This window comes from Bubalus kerabau, chromosome 2 (assembly GCF_029407905.1).
Source record: "Bubalus kerabau isolate K-KA32 ecotype Philippines breed swamp buffalo chromosome 2, PCC_UOA_SB_1v2, whole genome shotgun sequence".
NCBI lineage: Eukaryota > Metazoa > Chordata > Mammalia > Artiodactyla > Bovidae > Bubalus > Bubalus kerabau.
Window position 1 is genome coordinate 99,714,890 of NC_073625.1, and position 11,239 is coordinate 99,726,128.

Genomic DNA, 11,239 nt, shown 5'->3' on the forward strand with positions numbered 1-11,239 from the left:
CTCCAACCTCCCTCCCCATACCATCCCTCTGGGTCATCCCAGTGCACCAGCCCCAAGCATCCTGTATCCTGCATTGAACCTGGACTGGCGATTCCTTTCTTATATGATATTATACATGTTTCAATGCCATTCTCCCAAATCATCCCACCCTCTCACTCTCCCACAGAGTCCAAAAGACTGTTCTATATATCTGTGTCTCTTTTGCTGTCTCACATACAGGGTTATCGTTACCATCTTTCTAAATTCCATACTTTTTCTATAAAAATCACTTGCCTTTACCTTGAAATGGTGTTTTGTTTATATTTCTGAAAGCACACCTCCTCCCTGATAGCCAGTGATTCTAGCTTTCTTTCCCAGGTATCATAATAATGTGTTGTGTTTGTTTTCCACATTATTGTCTTTCTTTGATCCTCATGGAGGAAGGTAGGCAGAGAAAGCAGATGGTCCCATTTTAAAGATGAGGAAACTGAGGCTCAGTAAGGTAAAGTGATTTGCTCTAATTAGACTGCCAGAAAGAATCAAAGACAGGGAATTGAAAGCAAAGTGAAAGTGTTAGTCGCTCAGTTGTGTCCGACTCTTTGTGATCCCATGGACTGTAGCCCGCCAGGCTCCTCTGTCCATAGAATTCTCCAGGCAAGAATATTGGACTGGGTTGCCATTTCCTTCTCCAGGGATCTTCCTGATCCAGGGATGGAATACCAGGTCTCCTGCATTGCAGGCAGATTCTTTACTGTCTGAGCCACCAGGGAAGCCCTACTTGGCAAATACTCTTATCACACTGCTTCCATTTGGCCTGAGTTCAAAAAGCATACTCCATTGTCTACTGGCCCAAGGGGATGGAAAGCTTCTGCTGACTCTCTTTGTGCTGCCAGTGCGTTTCTATGAGAAAGGATTGTTTACAAAAAAAAAAAAATTAATTAGAAATTGTGTGGATTGTGATATTTTAAGTAATTTTTACTGTGCTGATTCTAAATTGTATCATCCAATTATCTCAGATGCTTTGGCATTTTGATTTTCTCCTGGCACTACTAGAATCTTGTCCCTCATTATCTAACTACCTGTGATGAGCTTCTGCATGACCACTTCTGACCTCAGGGTAGTTCTGTTATTGTATACGATTTGATGGATTATAATTAGCCCCCGTAAATCCAATCACAGAAATGAAACCCAATGACTGGAAACTGGGAACTGATCCAGGACTGGTCTATGATGGAAATAGTATATTCTGCCTAACTGGCTTGAATTTCTTATAATTGGTTATATTAAACTCTAATGTTGACTAATTCAGAGTACTAGAACAACTATCAGTCAGGGTTTATGCTGCACTTTTGAACACTTTTTTGGAATTGAGATATAGAAGTATCTTGATGCTGGATCACACTGTGAATCTGACTCTAAATCTCCAATTAACCAAAATTCAGAAGATGACCATGTAACCCAGACATGTAAAGAAAGGCAGTGGGAGGTGGGGATGTAACATTTAGAGATTTTAATGTAGTACTCATTATGGATAAACCCTCATTAACCTTTGTTCTTGCTGTAACTACCAAGAAATTATTCGTCAGGGAGAGCAAGTCTCCCAATTATCTTCTGTTTAGTGTTGGCTGAGAGACCCTCCTGATCTAGAAGACAGCCAGGGGGCAAAGTTCCAGCACCAGCAAAACCTGAGGAGGGCCTGGGACAACTTCTGTTGTCCACCTTCCTGGAGCCTCTTCCTTTATTCTTCTTCCCAGTGCACTAAACCCTAAGGTCTAACCTCAGCCCCTCTCTCTACCCTGCTATTTACCCACATGAAGAGGTTTCTGAGAAAGGCTTTATCTAGGGCCCACCCGGGCATGTCTGTGTTGTAATCAGTTCAGTTCAGCAGCTCAGCCATGTCTGACTCTTTGCAACCCCATGGACTGCAGCACGTCAGGCTTCCCTGTCCATCACCAATTCCCGGAGTTTACTCAAATTCATGCCCGTCGAGTCGATAATGCCATCCAACCATCTCATCCTCTGTCATCCTCTTCTCCTCCTGCCTTCAATCTTTCCCAGTGTCAGGGTCTTCTCCAATGAGTCAGTCCTTCATATCAGGTGGTCAAAGTATTGGAGCTTCGGCTTCAGCAACAGTCCTTCCTATGAATAACCAGGTCTGATTTCCTTTAGGATTGACTGGTTTGATTTCTATTCAGTCCAAGGGACTCTCAACAGTCTTCTCCAACACCACAGTTTAAAAACATCAGTTCTTTGGTGCTCAGCTTTCTTTATAGTCCAACTCTCACATCTATACATGACTACTGGAAAAACCTTAGTTTTGACTAGACAGACCTTTGTTGGCAAAGTAATGTCTCTACTTTTTAATATGCTGTCTAGGTTGATCCTAGCTTTTCTTCCAAAGAGCAAGAGTCTTTTAATTTCATGGCTGCAGTCACCATCTGCAGTGATTTTGGAGCCCCCCAAAATAAAGTCTCTCACTGTTTCCATTGTTTCCCCATCTATTTGCCATGAAGTTATGGGACCAGATGCCATGATCTTAGTTTTCTGAAAGTTGAGTTTTAAGCCAAATTTTTCACTCTCTTCTTTCACTTTCATCAAGAGGCTCTTTAGTTCTTCGCTTTCTGCCATAAGGGTGGAGTCATCTGTATATCTGAGGTTATTGATATTTCTCCTGGCAATCTTGATTCCAGCTTGTGCTTCATCCAGCCTGGCATTTCACATAATTTACTCTGCATACCAGTTCAATAAGCAGGGTGACAATATATAGCCTTGATGTACTCCTTTCCTAATTTGGAACCAGTCTGGTGTTTCATGGCCAGTTCTAACTGTGGCTTCTTGATCTGCATACAGATTTCTCAGGAGGCAGGTCAGGTGGTCTGGTATTCCCATCTCTTTAAGAATTTTCCACAGTTTGTTGTGATCCATCCATACAGTCAAAGGCTTTGGTGTAGTCAATAAAGCAGAAGTAGATGTTTTTCTGGAACTCTCTTGCTTTTTTGATGATTCAGCAGATGTTGGCAATTTGATCTCTGGTTCCCCTACCTTTTCTAAATCCCGCTTGACTATCTGGAAGTTCATGGTTCATGTACTATTGAAGCCAGGCTTGGAGAATTTTGAGCATTACTTTGCTAGTGTGTGAGATAAGTACAATTGTGTGGTAGTTTCAACATTCTTTGGCATTGCCTTTCTTTGGGATTGGAATGAAAACTGACTTTTCCAGTCCTGTGGTCACTGCTGAGTTTTCCAAATTTGCTGGCATGTTGAGTGCAGCACTTTCACAGCATCGTCTTTCAGAATTTGAAATAGCTCAACTGGAATGCCATCACCTCCACTAGCTTTGTTCGTAGTGATGTTTCCTAAGGCCCACTTGACTTTGCATTCCAGGATGTCTGGCTCTAGGTGAGTGATAACACCATCGTGGTTATCTGGGTCATGAAGATCTTTTTTGTAAAGTTCTTCTGTGTATTCTTACCACCTCTTCTTAATATCTTCTGGTTCTGTTAGGTCCATACCATTTCTGTCCTTTATTGTGCCCATCTTTGCATGAAATGTTCCCTTATATTTCTAATTTTCTTGAAGAGATCTCTAGTCTTTCCCATTCTGTTGTTTTCCTCTGTTTCATTGCATTGGTCACTGAGGAAGACTTTCTTATCTGTCCTTGCTATTCTCTGGAACTCTGCATTCAAATGGGTATATCTTTCCTTTTCTCCTTTGCCTTTCTTTAGCTTCTCTTCTTTTCTCAGCTATTTGTAAGACCTCTTCAGACAACCATTTTGCCTTTTTGCATTTCTTTTTCTTGAGGATGGTCTTGATCACTGTCTCCTGTACAATGTCATGAACCTCTGTCTATAGTTCTTCAGGCATTCTGTCTATCAGATCTAATCCCTTGAATCTATTTGTCACTTCCACTGTATAATTGTAAGGGATTTGATTTAGGTCATACCTGAATGGTCTAGTGGTTTTCCCTTCTTTCTTCAATTTATGTCTGAATTTGGCATTAAGGAGTTCATGATCTGAGCCACAGTCAGCTCCCGGTCTTGTTTTTGCTGACTGTATAGAGCTTCTCCATCTTTGGCTGAAAAGAATACAATCAATCTGATTTTGGTATTGACCATCTGGTGACATCCATGTGTAGAGTCTTCTCTTGTGTTGGTGGAAGAGAATGTTTGCTATGACCAGTGCGTTCTCTTGGCAAAACTCCATTAGCCTTTGACCTGCTTCATTTTATACTCCAAAGCCAAATTTGCCTATTACTCCAGATATCTCTTGACTTCCTACTTTTGCATGCCAGTCCCCTATAATACAAAGGACATTTTTTTCAGGTGTTCATTCTAGAAGGTCTTGTAGGTCTTCATAGAACCATTCAACTTCAGTTTCTTCAGCATTACTGGTTGGGCCATAGACTTGGATTACTGTGATATTGAATGGTTTGCCTTGGAAATGAACAGAGATCATTTTGTTGTTTTTGAGATTGTATCCAAGTACTGCATGTTGGACTCTTGTTGACTGTGACGGCTACTCCATTTCTTCTAAGGGATTCTTGCCCACAGTAGTAGATACAATTGTCATCCCATCTATGAGATGGCGGAGTAGAAGGATGTGCACGCATCTTCTCCTGAGAGAACTCCAAAATTACAATTCACTGCTGAAGAGCCATCAGCAGGAGAATGTTGGATCCTACCAAAAAAAAGATATCCTACGTCCAAGGGCAAAGGAGAAGCCCCTGCAAGATGGTAGGAGGGGGGAAATCACGTTTAGAATCAAACCTCATAACCGCCAGAGATGCTCAGAGGGCTCAAACAAACCTTGTGTGCAACAGGACCCAGAGACCCCACAGAGACTGAGCCAGAACTGTTTTTGAGTGTCTCCTGCAGAGGTATGCGTCAGCAGTGGCCTGCTGCAGTGGCAGGGACTCTGGATGTAGCAGACCTGGGTATGGCATAAGCCCTCTTGGAGGAGGTTGCCATTAATCCCACCATAGAGCTTAGAACTTACACAGAGCTGGGGAAACAGATTCTTGGAGGACACAAACAAAACTTTGTGTGCACCAGTACCCAGGAGAAAGGAGCAGTGACCCCACAAGAGACTGACCCAGACTTGCCCGTGAGTGTCCAGGAGTCTCTGGTAGAGGTGTGGGTCGGCAGTGGCCTGCTTCAGTGTCGGGGGCACTGAGTGCAGCATGCATGGGAACTTTTGCAGGAGGTCTCCATTATCTCCATTACCTCCACCATAGTTTGGCCTTAGGTCAAACAACATGAGGGAACACAGCCCTGGCCATCAACAGAAAATTGGATTAAAGATTTACTGAGCTATATTCCCTCCCATCAGAACAAGACTCAGTTTCCCCCTCAGTCAGTCTCTCCCATCAGGAAGCTTCCATAAGCCTCTTACCCTTAGCCATCAGACGGCAGACAGAATGAAAATCACAGTCACAGGAAACTAACCAAACTGATCACATGGACCACAGACTTGTCTGACTCAATGAAACTTTGAGCCATGCCCAAGGGCCACCCAAGATGGATGGGTCATGGTGGAGAGTTCTGACAAAACGTGGTCCTCTGGAGAAGGGAATGGCAAACCACTTCAGTATTCTTGCCTTGAGGACCCCATGAACAGTGTGAAAAGGCAAAAAGATAGGACACTGAAAGATGAACTCCTCGGGTTGGTAGGAGGCCAACCTGCTACTGGAGATCAGTGGAGAAATAACTCCAGAAAGAACGAAGAGAAGGAGCCAAAGCAAAAACAACACCCAGTTGAGGATGTGACTGGTGATGGAAGTAAAGCCCGATACTATAAAGAACAATATTGTATAGGAACCTGGAATGTCAAGTCCATGAATCAAGGCAAAAGTTGAAGTGGTCAAACAGACGGCAAGAGTGAATATTGACATTTTAGGAATCAGTGAACTAAAATGGACTGGAGTGGGTGAATTTAACTCAGATGACCATTATATCTACTACTGTGTTGTAACAGTGCTTCCTTAGAGAGAAATATGTCATAGCAACCAGAACCAGGGTCTGGGCTGCCTCACAGCCCTCCTGCTCTTCCTTACAAACCCCCATCTTTACCCTCCACACCCTGAACTCAATTACTCAGAGGTTCACAGAGACAGACTGCACTCCAAGCAAATAAGTTAGGCTCCAGAAATGACAGCTCCTCCACTCTGATATCTCAGTTGCCACCCAGAAGCAGTAAAATAAAGTGAAGCTAGCAGCTGCCACAAGACTCACCGTCAAAGGCCATGGCCTGGAGCAGAAGCAACTCATCCTTGCTTATCCTGAGGAAGGCCGCGGCCTCGCCGAGCTCCAACAGGTCCATCCTCCTTAAAGTGATCCTCCTAGTCAGGCTGAGACCTTAAAGTGAGCCGAAAAGATTCACTCTGCAGAAGACAGGTGTAGGAAGGAACCAGGGGAAAGGACGCATCAGGAACTGAGGGGAGAAATTATTCACCATAGACAGACCATCAAGGGTTGAGTTTTCTTTTTAACTACGTCTCTGCATGTCTCCACTGGAGTACTCTTGCCTGGAAAATCTCATGGACAGAGGAGCCTGGGGGGCTGCAGTCCATGGGGTCGCACAGTCAGACACGACTGAGCGACTTCACTTTCACTTTTCACTTTCATGCATTGGAGAAGGAAATGGCAACCCACTCCAGTGTTCTTGCCTGGAGAATCCCAGGGACAGTGGAGCCTAGTGGGCTGCCATCTATGGGGTCGCACAGAGTCAGACACGACTGACGCGACTTAGCAGCAGCAGCAGCAGCAGCAGCAGCTGCCATGTCTCAAGTCTATGATGAAGTTGTACACAAGGAGTCTTACTCTAGCAGGATCCATTTATGCAGGAAGCACAGAAAGTTCAATGCCTAGAGTCCACAATGCTTTTAGGGGGCCACAAAAATATTTTAATTTCTTCTAAAAGCAGAAGAAAAAGGGACTTCCCTGGTGATCCAGTGGTTAAGACTTTGCCTCCTAATGCAGGGGTTGTGGGCTTGACCTCTGGTCAGGGAGCTAAGATCCCACATGCTTTGTGGCCAAAAAACCAAAACATATAATGGAAACAATATTATAACAAATTAAAGACTTTAAAAATGGTTCAAACACACAAAAAAGCAGAAGAAATATGTGAAAATTATATTAATGACATATAATGATGAAACCAGCCTGGATTATATTAATCAGTCTTTATATCAACCAACACGGTTGTAAAATCCAATTTTTAGTACTTTTTGTGAAGGAAAGAGCCCACAAAGACAAAAATGCCCACAGCCAATAAAAGTCATCATGCAACCCTGAAGCCCAGAGCTCTGACCCAGGTGGGTGGTGGGATGGAGTAGACTGAGAAACAGAGGGTTATGGACACTAGGGCCCTTGTAGGAGTGGAGGAAAGGCTTGCAGGTATCCAGGTACACCCAGGAAGATGGTGCACTGTAGCCAGATCATGGCAGCAAAGAGGGAAGTTTTTCAGACAAATGCTCAGCATTAGTGAATAAAGGAATAAAAAGGTGAGTACTGCAGCAGAGGTGAGTGTCTGGGAACAGGCAGTACATGAAACTGCTGGTAGACATTTAGGGAGCTGTGCTAGGATAGCACATGCCAGAGGAGGGAAGCAGGCTTTGTGGTGAACAGAGTGAATGGAATAAGGAGTACCTCAGCTCGAGCAAGGCAGTTTCCAGTGTTGGATGGACTGGGTTGCTGGGCAAATTATCAGGACTAAATTCATTGAATGTTCATGCTATACCTTACACTTTACTTATTTTATCTTTAATCTGCACACTTCACAGTTGAAAATGAGAATAAAAAAATCTAGGCTGTCACAATCCTAAATAAGAGGTCATTCTAATTGAACAAAAAAGATCTTTGGCTTTTTCCTCTCCACTCATTTGCATGGGCAAGTCTTAGTAGCCCCATTTTATAGATGAGAAGGTAGAGGGGGACTTTCCAAGTTGGCTTAGCTCTGATTTACCTCATGGCTGAAGAGCTCCATGGTCTATTCCCTCCTGAATGAACTGCAATCACTTTCTACTTCACACATGCATGAAAATTAACAAGCCTAATCATATATTGTCACCCTGCTTATTTAACTTATATGCAGAGTACATCATGAGACATGCTGGGCTGCAAGAAGCACAAGCTGGAATCGAGATTGCCGGGAGAAATATCAATAACCTCAGATATGCAGATGACACCACCCTTATGGCAGAAAGTGAAGAGAAACTAAAAAGCCTCTTGATGAAAGTGAAAGTGGAGAGTGAAAAAGTTGGCTTAAAGCTCAACATTCAGAAAACGAAGATCATGGCATCTGGTCCCATCACTTCATGGGAAATAGATGGGGAAATAGTGGAAACAGTGTCAGACTTTATTTTTTGGGGCTCCAAAATCACTGCAGATGGTGATTGCAGCCATGAAATTAAAAGACACTTACTCCTTGGAAGGAAAATTATGACCAACCTAGATAGCATATTGAAAAGCAGAAACATTACTTTGTCAACAAAGGTCTGTCTAGTCAAGGCTATGGTTTTTCCAGTGGTCATGTATGGATGTGAGAGTTGGACTGTGAAGAAAGCTGAGTGCTAAGAATTGATGTTTTTGAACTGTGGTGTTGGAGAAGACTCTTGAGAGTCCCTTGGACTGCAAGGAGATCCAACCAGTCCATTCTGAAGGAGGTCAGCATTGGGATTTCTTTGGAAGGAATGATGCTAAAGCTGAAACTCCAGTACTTTGGCCCCCTCAAGCGACGAGTTGACTCATTGGAAAAGACCCTGATGCTGGGAGGGATTGGGGGCAGGAGGAGAAGGGGACAACAGAAGATGAGATGGCTGGATGGCATCACCGACTTGATGGACATGAGTTTGAGTGAACTCCGGGAGTTGGTGATGGACAGGGAGGCTTGGCGTGCTGCAATTCATGGGGTCGCAAAAAGTTGGACGCAACTGAGCGACTGAACTGAACTGAACTGAATCATGTGTTTTATGGCAGTTAATCTATTTTCTGCTTTGTGGTGACTTGGGTGCATCCATGACAGCATCTCTGGAGTGTGGTTTAGAGCAAAGTCTACTGGTCCAGCCCAAGAGTTAGTTTTATTTCTGCTAGAAAATAAGCATACAGTTTATATTAACAGAAAGTCACAATTTCTCTATGTTCACTTTCCTTCCCTACACAATGCAAGGACTAGTCATAATCTACAGGGACATTTCCCAAGATAGAAGTACTCATCAGAAGTCCATAAGCCAAAGCCCAGAGACAGGATCAGGGATGATATTTCCCAGGAGGAAAAGACAAAATTGACCTTTCTGCAGGTAAGCATTCAGATTTAGGATTTGTAACAATAATACATATTAAGCACTTGAATAGATAAAATGGAGCTAGATAAAGGAGAGCTCTGAAAGTTAGGCAGAGAAGTTTCAGAATAGACTCTAGGAAACATCATAAACTCTGGGCAAGGGCATGGGGGAAGCAGTATTTTAGGAAAATGATTCTGGCAGCACATTCAGGGTGGATTGAAAAAGAGAGAAGCTGTAGTCAGGGAGACGAGTTGTGAGTCTGTATTTGTGAGAGAACTGAACCGTATCCTCCTCTCACTATGTGTGACTTCCTGGTGACTTGTATGCAATAGACAGTAAGGCTCAGGAAGTATATTTTGAAATAGAAGAAATCCATAAATTTCCTGGAGTGTGAGTGTGTGTTTGTGTGTGCATGTACGTATTTCCTGGAAAGATACCTAAGAAACGGATATCTGGGGAGTGGGGACAGGATATAGGTGGGAGGAGGAGATGGTTACTCTACACTTCATACCATTCTGGTCTGTTTCAATTTGTGGCATGTGCATGTACTTTCATATTTAACAGATTTTTTAAAGTAGTTCTTATTATAACACCAAGGATAAAGAGCTCACATCAAGATACAGAGCATATAGCTGTGTAAATCGTTTTCCTAGTCTGGACCACTTAGCATAATTAAAGATATAGAAAGGAGCCCTATCCAGGAGGAAACTGCATTGCCAGGAGTATAACTGTTTGGAGGTAAGTAACTAAGGCCAAGAGGATGACCCACCTGAGTGCCTTTGAAGTGAGTACAAAGTCCACATTACATGTATCCATTATGTACACGGTGTGTTAGTCACTCAGTCATATCTAACTCTTTGTGACCCCATGGACTGTAGCCTGCCAGTCTCCTCCATCTATGGAATTCTTTAGGAAAGAATACTGGAGTGGGTTGGCTTTCCCTTCTCTAGGGGATCTTCCTGGCCTGGGGATCGAACCCAAGTCTCCTGCATTGCAGGCAGATTCTTTACTGTTTGAGCTACAGGGAAGCCCAATTACAGAGTACTTAGACAACGGAGAAGGCAATGGCACCCCACTCCAGTACTCTTGCCTGGAAAATCCCATGGATGGAGGAGCCTGGTAGGCTGCAGTCCATGGGGTCGCTAAGAGTCGGACACGACTGAACGACTGCACTTTCATTTTTCACTTTCATGCAATGGAGAAGGAAATGGCAACCTATTCCAGAGTTCTCTCCTGGAGAATCCCAGGGATGGCTGAGCCTGGTGGGCTGCCATCTATAGGGTTGCACAGAGTCGGACACAACCGAAGCGACTTAGCAGCAGCAGTAGCAGTAGAAAATGTTACTCAGAAAGCTGGACTCAGAGAGAGGCCTTAGATACTCATACATGTTTGTTGTACAGCCAAACAATTCCTGCTCTGCTCTAGCCCTTACTTTTTCAGGGACAGAGGAAATAAATATACAAACTACCATGATCCCATTTACATTCACATGATACAATTTCCTGAGTTAAACATCTTGGTTACCAAGTGAAGACAAGGAGTGGGAAGGCCTTATGTGAAAGGGAGAGTTGACATGTGAGCTTTTCACCTTGGTCTGGAAAGGATCATGCTGGTCAGAACCTAGCTGCCCTTGGCAGATGGTAAATTAACAGCTGTGTGAGAAGTGACACCAGCTTGAGTGACCAGCCATTCCAGGGTGGCTGGGGATTGAAGCATCTTGCAGGATTTGGGAGTTTTAGTACTCAAACCAGGAAAGTCCCATGTAAGCTGGAAAAAGTTGGTTACCTTCCTTTTAAGTCTACAGTAATTCAGTAATTTTAAGAATAAAACCTCTAGTTTGGAAATCAGCTATTTTTATGCTTGCTGGTGGTATTTTCTGTGGTTCTGTCTCTCTCTAGGTATTTTGTCAATAGCTTTTTGAAAACATCCATTTATTCTCTCACTCAATATATTCATCAGTTACTGCCCATCAGTAACTGC